Here is a 10,239-nt window from a genome sequence, read left to right as displayed (position 1 = left end):
TCACTCTCAAGACCATTCGACATCAACAGCGGTCTACGAAAGGGGGATGCCCTATCATGCGTCCTCTTTAACCTGACCCTCGAGAAAGTGATCCGTAATGCTGAGGTAAATGCAAGAGGTACGATCCTCTTCAAGTCCACCCAACTACTGGCCTATGCTGACGATATCGAAATCATGGGAAGAACCACCCGAGACGTACAAACTGCCTTCATCCAGATCGAGCAAGCGGCGCGAGATCTTGGGAAGCAAATCAATGAAGGCAAGACAAAATATATGGTGGCAACGTCAGCATCGAAGACGAATCAACCAACAACATCAAACCGCACTGGTTAAACAGGAAGAATAAGGATAGGAGAATACAACTTTGAGACCGTTGATAATTTCTCCTATCTAGGGTCGAAAATCACAACCGATAACAGCTACGATGATAAAATCCGCGCACGGTTGTTGTCAGCCAACAGAGCCAATTTCAGCTTGCAAAAACTGTTCCACTCGAAACGTCTCACCATAGGGTCAAAGCTCTTACTGTACAAGACAATGATCTTGCTAGTCCTCATGTATTCCTCGGAAACTTGGGTTCTTAGCAAGAAGAATTGCGAACTCTTGGCCGCGTTCGAGAGAAGAATCCCCCGAAGAATTTTTGGCCCCCTACATGAGGATGGACGATTCCGTAGCCTACATAACGGTGAAATCTATGAGCGATACCATGACCGTCCGGTTGTGGATAAAATCCGGCTCAATAGGTTACGGTGGGGGGGTCACTTAATCCGTATGGATGAGGATGGTCCCACCCGGAAAGTCCATAATGGCAATATCTATGGTAGAAAAAGAAGACGAGGCAGAACCTGCTTAAGATGGAGCGATGGCGTAGGTCAGGACGCCAGACAACTTTTAGGGATATCGAATTGGTGGACCTCGGCGGAAAACCGGGATGTCTGGAGTTCCTTATTAAGGCAGACCTAGACCGGATACCGGTTGTTGCGCCGTTGATGATGATGATGATGATTGAGGCTGCTGGAGACTTGATTTGAAAATATACTTGACTGGACTCAACTTGATTCGGTGTTCCACCCAATTAAGGAAGACAGACTCTTTCGGTGTTTCACCCAATAAAGATACTAACAAACACTTGACAAACGAATTTTACATTTTGGCTAGAGCAGATGTTTCACCTGATCAGAGAGAAAGACTCACTCGGTGCATCACCGAGTGGACCTACCAGAAACAAGACAAATTAAAAACCTTGTGGAATTCATCTTAGCCAATCATAGAGGCGATACGTGAGAAAGTGAATAAGCTCACTCACCAACAAGATGTGACGGGCCAGGAGATTCAAAATCTTTGGGCAACTACCAGGAGGATCCGGTAGCTCGTAAGACAATGGAATATCTCACGATGAGATTAGAACAATTAAAAAATATCTGGACAGCCTTTTCGGAGAGAAATGAGGAGCTTCAAGCTTAGCGCATTATGTCCCAGATCATCTATATTTCGAGAAACAATATTTCTCTTCAATGCAGCGCGATTACACCAGTACAAGGATGACATAGCGGAACGACTTCAGGGTTTGGAAGGCACGTCTAAGCTGAGTATTGATTTTTTTGATACAAGGGCCACCAGGGCAGCAAACAATGTTCAGAACGATCTTCCCAGTGATGTCGTGGTACTAATAAGGCAACATCAAGGATATCAAGGATATGGGCTGTGGAAAATATCATTAGCGGCTTCGACACTATTGAACAGGCACAACCCAAATCATACTACGAACTGAAGACAGCTACTTTATCAAAGTACTGGGAAGAGTTGCGTGAAGGCCATCAGAATATATGGCAATATTCGAGCGATCCAAATGAGTTGGGGTAGAATGAGGAGAATTTTCTCAACATCGAAGAGCGAATTCAAGACATCTTAATATTTCTCGCTGAATGCCGTTCAAAACTAGAGCCTAGCATAGCTTCCGCTACAAGGGCCTTTCCAAGAATCAACTTACCACATGTGACAATTCCGACCTTTGACGGCGATTATGCACAATGGCAATCCTTCCACGACTTATTCCGCCAGATGATTCACGAGCAACAAGTGGGGAATGCCCAGAAAATGTGGTATTTGATGAGCAATCCAAAGGGTGAAGCAGAGCGACTTATACGTCATCTTCCCATCATTGACGAAAATTATAACATTGCATGGACGACGCTAACAAACCGCTACAGCAATCAACGATTGATGGTAGCCTCGCTATTGGATAGGCTCACACTCATATTACTTCGGACTTCTCCAGTGCTTTAAAAAACTTCATGACGTTATGAAGGAATGCCCAGCGGGACTCAAGAACTTTCATATCAATATAGCAAGTTGGGAATCCATTTCATTACACATTTTACGGAAGAAGCTAGACAAGATTACGCACGCCTTCTACCCGGTTGATACATTTTACACGTTTTTGGAAAGACGCATTCAGTCGTTAGAGGCCTTGTGTAGCGACAAGAGGAGTACGACTCAAAACAAACCCACAAGCAACCGAACCTTGGCTTTAATATCCACCAAGGACAGTCAACCTTTACAGTGCAAAAACTGCAAGGGAAGCCATCGAATCTACACATGTGAAGCCTTCAAACAATTGTCCATCTGGGAGCGAGTAGCCCAAATCAAGCAGCTGAGTCTATGTTTGAATTGTCTACGCGAAGGACATCGAAGTGCACAGTGCAGCGCAGGAAATTGTCTTAAATGAGACAAGAAGCACAAGACTCTATTGCATATGGACGCCATCAATCAAGACAAAACAACGCCCTCCATCACTGCAATTCAAACAACAGTCAACGCTACCAAGCAGGGGCAAGTATCACGTACTGTGAAGGACAGGGATTCTACAAATGTCTACAGTAAATACGCTGTAGCCTGCAGATGTTGGACAGCTAAATCCTACGGCCATAGTAACATCCTAGACAAAGCACTTCGGGAACTCTGGACATTCCCTACGGAAGGTTTACCACTTGTATCAAGGCAAGGAGGATTTGGTCCAATCGCAAAAGCTCTTGTGCCAGACGTCTGCTTGGGGCACTGATCATACCGCTAGATTCGGCATACCTTACAGCTCGCATCGGAACTGGGGAGAAGAGGAAAAAACCCTCAGACTCTTCCTTTGCGATTGCCCACTTCTAGCTAGAGCCATGCCACGGACACTAGGAAAACTATTCTTTAAGAACCTCAGGGAGATCTCTAATTACAGGGTCTAAGAGCTGCTTTCTTTTTTGAATGCTACGGACTGCCTCTGAAGATCTGAGACGATTGAACTGTGCCCCCCCTGTTGTTACTACAGCAGTCATAGCCTTAGGAATTTATGGCATCAACAGCCCTAAGGGGGCTCTTCGGAGCGGTCACTGATACCAAACTACCTACCTTTGGGTTCCCTATTTGTTGTGACATTTCGACCACTACACTCGCTTTTACGAGAGCAGGCATGCACAATTTGATTTCATAGATGAATATAAATTAAATAACTAATTTTACTGGGATAAGAAATCTTTGAGCTAGAACTCAAGTAGCCAGAAAAATAAAACAGAAGTTTTCAGCTTTTGGTTAGTTTCAATTTGCGTCCTAACTTCTTCGAATTTTCCATCCACATGATGCACATAAACTTTACGTTTAATGCCTTGGGGATTTGTTCGCATCAGGTGGTTCATTTGGTCTGCAAATTGACTATACAATTTCTTTTTTATGCACACAGAACTATTTCTTGAGAAGAATCCTCACCTATGGTTTAAGTGAAGAAAAGGAGTTCTCCAAGCCTTCTTAGTAGCACATAATTAGCACGAATTCAATGCTGAGTAGATGTTATCTCCTGCATATGTGTTTCAAAGGATGCAATGGTAATCTCCTTCAAAGCAAAGCAATGATGTGTGAACTTGGAGACGTGACGATTTACTTGCTTATTTTCGTATAGCTGCTTTGGAAAGGAGATGAATTATGCATTCACTTTGTTCAAAGAGATGATTAGGAATAAGAACGCAGGCAACTTAGTTTCAGTACGTACAATTAGGTGTGTATCTTTGTGTATAAATACTAGCTGACCCGGCAGACTTCGTACTGCCTTCTGTAATTTTTAAAAATTTGTCGATTAATTATTTCCGATACATACATTTTAGTACATATTGAATATTATAAAAAAATATTCTGCTATATAACACCTTGAAAGTGGGCATGAAATTGTCCTGTATAATATGTGTAGTGCCAAATGATGTCATCTGGAAACAGCTGTTATATTTCTAAATGTTGGCCAAGAAGTGCTTAGAATCATTTCCAATCCCAGAAATTAAAAATCGTAAAGGATCTGGTGGTGGGAGCAATTGTGGCACTTTTACTTTGCCTCCTGCACAACATAATCCAGTAGATTCATGAGTGTATTTTAAGGCCTTACAATATTTACAAATTATTTTCATTTTCCCAATTGTTACCGATTTGTCGGCACTATAATCAATTGCCGGATCATAGTGGAATGCAACTCGTTCAAGAATCACAGGAGCATTTCGTCTGCGGATTCGATCAATTCCATTATGTCGTGATTGTTGTTGTTGTGTTTGATGTGCACGAACTCGTATTCTAGGCCTATCTACTTCATTATCACTCACTAAATAACGCAATTCTGACATAGCAATACGACTATTTTCTTGATCTGTCTCTCTCTGGTCATCAGTGCGGTTAGCACGTGAGGTAGCTCTTCGCACATTTGATTGACTGTGACGACCTAAGGCAGGTCGTCTTCTCCTCGGCATCGTAAATTGTAAATAATCAAAGTGAGAAAATTTTTCGCTCACTTAGCAGTAAAGTGTCACCATCGCAAAATATAAAAACAAGTCGGAATACCGGAAGCTCGCGCTTCGGATATAAAGGTTTTGTGTTCATCTTATGTAAGAAATTTCAACGCATATTTTGCTATCCGTATTTAGCTACAAATCCAACATAATCCTTCATATTTTTCCAAACTACGAGACATACGTACATATTACAGCCATAGATATTACGCTCACCCTAAACAAACAAACTGCCTATTTCCGAATACTGTACACATATATGCACGTATATAAATTGATCGTACCCATATTTCCGATTTACTTCTTATATCTATTTGAATTAGGCACTACCCGCAAAGTTCATTAGCACGCATATATTATATACCTACATGCACACATGTCTGGCTGGCAAATAACTAAAAAAACTAAAACAAAATAATTCTCTGCCACCCAATTCATAAGAACTCATTTCGTTGTGGTATTGACGAATTGATATGTGATGATGACGTCATGCAGGTTGTAGAGTGCACGAAATTCACAAAAAATTGTAAAGTTTCACCTCCTATAACTTTGTTAATAATAATTGAATTTTCTTCAAACTTGACCAAATTGTGCATTATATTCTTCATTACACGCATGCCAAATTTTGTACTTCAGGGATGAACATAAGGGCGGTGTCGGGTAAATTTCTAAAATGTGGAAATATACTATTATTGACTTTATTTGTGCGGATGTCGGAACCGGATATATTTTGAGGCCTAGATTTCGTAGAGATGCACCACTGTGATTTTTTTCAGATTTTTCGGTTGGATAGGTTCTGAGAACGAGACCTGTTACACTTTTTGGGGGTCATATTTTGAGCGCTCACTCCTCCATGTTTCATCCAATATCAAATATTGTACCAGTTTCGAAAAGTACTAATTGAGGCCTTTCATTTGATACCCCACGTGGCTACATTCTGTGAAAAAAAAATTTTCACCCTCCATTCACATGTATGGGGAGCCCCCCCTTAAACTTAACACAAGATGGCGCCACTTACTGCATGTAAAGGGATCACCAGATTACATACTCTCACCAATTTTCGCGACAATCGGTCCAGCCGTTTCCGAATAAATCGGGTGTGACAGACAGACAGACAGACAGACAGACAGACAGACAGACAGACAGACGGACAGACGGACAGACAGACACCGTCTCGATTCTAATAAGGTTTTGTTTCACACAAAACCTTAAAAAAGCACATTTCCTGGAATGTCACTATCACAAAGGATCGCCAAAGTCAAGAAAGTTCTCGCGCACTCATAGATATCGTAACACAATATCGTAATATGATACTTCTTTCCGTGTTCTAAAGTGCAACAGGATGGATTGACATATTAGTTGGTTGTCAAATCAAATGTCAAATATTATCGTTGTGCTTAGAAATTTAATTTGTAACAAAACTTAATATCTAGTCTAGGTGTAGGTAGTCTAGTTTGGTCTTGAAATATTTATGGAAATTCAGAGAAGGTTTAAACGGTGAGAAACAAAGATACTAAAAACAGAAATTCTATTTTCCAGTACAACATGTTCTGAGCGATGAAACATTTGATGTTTTTTTAGAAATAAAAGATTGTCACTTGGTTGTAATATGAGGACCGATGAGCACAGTGAGTGATTGAACTTAACAACAAACAACAATAAAGTTCAAATTAACTCTAAATTTTACTTAGAAAAAAACGTTTATATGGGAAGAAGAAAAGTGCTGTTTTTAGGGTTTTACCGGCAATTATTCGAATTTTTCTCACCTTTTAAACCTTCTCTAGACCTCCACGGACATTTCAAAACCAAGATAAGATAAATCCGTTCAGCCGTTCTCGAGTTTTAGCGAGGCTAACGAACAGCAATTGATTTTTGTATATAAAATATTGAAAACGTACATATGAGATAAATTTCGAAAGTAGTTCAATACCAACATGTTGATCAGTCCGCCCCATAGTCGAACGAATAATAGATGCATGGGAGCATGGCGATAGTACTCAATCCATCCAAAAATGCAATGTAATCCACAGACTTTGAAAAAACGTTTTTCCAGACTATCTTCACTATCTAATGGATTTGAAAGTGGTGTACTGTTTTCTATCAAAATTGACGTAGTTGTCTCTAGTCCTTTCACTTCCGGAGCTTATTATTAAAATTTTCTAAGCACGTCTTCAAGCTTGAAATGAAACAGTCTGATGGTATGGTACATATACGTTCCATATGTATGAAAGGATGCCAAAAACCCTTTCTAGGAAAAAGTGTGCCAATCACAGCTGCGCACCATCGCTATCCATTTCTGGCAATATGCTTCAACTCCTTCCATGAGCGTCCTAGAAGTTTGCACTCTTCCTCCACTGTTCTACGCTGCGTGGTTCTGGGGCGACTCAATCAAAGGTGATCTTGGAATACTGGGTTCATCTTTCCTTAATGAGAGACCCATGCACTGCCACTTTCGCTTTCACGATGACAGGACTCAGACATGAGTTGATGAAAACTTGTAGGTTTTCAGTAACAAGGGTCATTTTCCATATACTACCCCTATATGGCATAGAAGACGGATGTAGCACCGCTTATGTGTAAAGCAACATCACATTCGGTGTCACCGTCGGCAAAAACAACATTTCAAACGCTTCATTTCAGGCAGAGTGTGCCTCGTCTTCTTTTTCTACCATAGATATTACCCTTATAGGCTATTCGTGCTGGATCATTCTCTTCCATACTACTAGCATCGGCTAGTAGTTGGGTGGACTTAAAGAGGATGGTGTCTCTCGCATTTACCTCAGCATCACGGATCACTTTTTTTTTTAAAGAGGACGCATGATAGGGTACCCCTTTGGATTAAACCGTTGTTGATGTTGAATGGTCTCGAGAGTGGTCCTGCTGGTTATATTTGGCCTTGCATATTGGTCAGCTTCAGCCTAGTCAGTCTTATTAATTTCGTCGGGAAACCAAATTCTTTCATGGTCGGGTACAGTTTTACCCTGGTTATGCTGTCACAGGCGGCCTTGGAATATGGCCATCAGTTGCACCACCTTTTCATTGATTTCAAGGCCTTAGACAGCATAACCAGGGTAAAACTGTGCCCGGCCATGAGAAAATTTGGTATCCCGACGAAATTAATAAGACTGACTAGGCTGACCCTGACCAATGTGCGAGGCCAGATAAAAGCAGCAGGATCACTCTCAAGACCATTCGACATCAACGACAAGGGGATGCCCTATCATGCGTCCTCTTTAACCTGGCCATCGAGAAAGTGATCCGTGATGCTGAGGTAAATGCAAGAGGTACGATCCTCTTCAAGTCCACTCAACTACTGGCTTATGTTGACAATGTTGACATTATGGGAAGAACAACCAGAGATGTACAGGCTACCTTCATCCAGACCAAGTGGGCGGCGCGATATTTCGGGCTGCACATTAATGAACGCAAGACGAAGTATATGATGGCAAAGTCAGCGTCAAAGGCCAAAGAACAAGCAACATCGAATCGCACTGGTCAAACGAAAACAATGCTAGCGCTTGCTGACGATCAGACGCGTCCACAAACTTGCCAATCCTCAACAAACAGTCGCAACGCAAACGTGTGGATAGAGTATTTGGCTTGGTATGTGTACGTTTGCTAGCGCTTGCCGCCGATCCGATGAGTGTCGGTCTTTTGATAAAAATCAATGGGTGTGTGCGTGTGTGTGCGAGATGGAGGACCAGTGAGAAATGAAGTGTGTGAACGAACCTTGCCGGCTTGGAACCAACATGGGGGACGTAGGATATTCATTGTTCATTGCAGTTGCAAGCGAGTTGTAGCTTAGATCGCACGTTTCTGAAGAACGATTCAAAATTGACACATTTGGGACATTTTAAACTGAGCTATATAACGTTTATCGCTTGTTGTGTACTTACTGTATGACGTCTTAAGGGATACGTGTTACCATTTAGAGTAAAGGCCTCTCAAAGTACTTGTTCTGATGGACAATTATGAGTTCAATAAGGTGCACGTAATGCTCGATAAGTTTCTCGAATTAAACCATGTTTTTGAGAAATAAATTTGAACAATTTACAGACATTATTCTAATGTGAGTCTATTCATAACGAATTAACAATCCAGACTAACCTTAAAACAATCAAGAGCTGCCACATCAGCTGCTACAGCAAATCTAAAGTTCTCCGCCTCTAAGCATAAACACCCTGAAGAGTCTGTATCCGGTGACGGTGACTGGCCATTTCATCCATAAGAGGAGCAACATCATTGGATGTGATATGGTTAAGAAACTTGGTAAATTGTGATCTTGTGGCTGGCGGTGGTGGTCCGAGAGTCAAAGGTATTTGGCGTGAGGTTAGTCCCTATTCGACTGTTACAACAAGCAAGGAAGATTTTGAGTGCATTCTTAAGTCCCTACTCAGGGTCAAGGCTCCTACTCTACAAGATAATGGTCTTGCCAGTCCTCAAGTATTCCTCGGAAGTGTGTGTTCTTAGCAAACCAATTGCGAACTCCTAGCTGCGTTCGAGAGAAAAATCTTTTAAAGAATTATCGGCCCACTACATGCGAATAGGCAATTCCGTAGCTTATATAACGGCGAAATTTATGAGGGATACCACGTTCGTTTGGTTGTGGATGAAATCCAGTACAATACTTTGCGATGTGCGGGTTTTTTAATCCGTATGGGTGAGGATGATCCAGTCTGGGAAGTCTTCAAGGGTGGAGTCTCTGGTGGAGTAATGACGTAGGCCAGGATTTCAGGCACCTCCTAGGAATATCGCATTGGAGGATCTCGACGATATGGGGTTACACCGATCGTGGAAAAATTGGGAGAGAGGCGTCTTCGATGGTATGGTCACGTAATTCGCGCTAAAGAGAATTCGCTTGTCAAAATTTGTGTGAACATCGAAGTCGATGATAGGCGATCTACAGGAGGGTTTTACAGTCAAGTAAACTTATTTCAACAGATATGGACATGGAGGGTATTTTGGAGTCTAGATTTTTCAGTTGGGTAGGTTCTGAGAATGGGAACGTGAAAGAAATGGACGATTTTCTGCTCCCATCCACACCTCTTGTCCATTACATGTTGGAAATGAGCTTTGACAGGTACTAATCGATACTTTTCATTTCATACCCTACATGATTGTATTCGTTGAAAAAAAGGAAACCAGGAGACCACCCCCCCAAAATTCTGCGTAGAACGATATAACTCGCTGACGTTCACAGTTCACATCTTCCCACCAAATTTATTGCCAATCGGTATAATCGTTTCTAAGAAAAACGCGTGTGACAGACTGACAGACAGTAAACCGATTTTAATAAGGTTTTGTTTTGTCTTCGTGCCCTGATTATTCATTCAGAAAGGGCAATTCGAAAAGCTCATATTAAGGTTTTGTGTAAAACTGTCTGGCTGTCTGTTACACGCACTTTTCTTAGAAACGACCATGCATGCAATGA

This window comes from Hermetia illucens, chromosome 1 (assembly GCF_905115235.1).
Source record: "Hermetia illucens chromosome 1, iHerIll2.2.curated.20191125, whole genome shotgun sequence".
Taxonomy (NCBI): domain Eukaryota; kingdom Metazoa; phylum Arthropoda; class Insecta; order Diptera; family Stratiomyidae; genus Hermetia; species Hermetia illucens.
The sequence above is the reverse complement of the archived record's forward strand: the minus strand, read 5'-3'. Positions refer to the sequence as shown.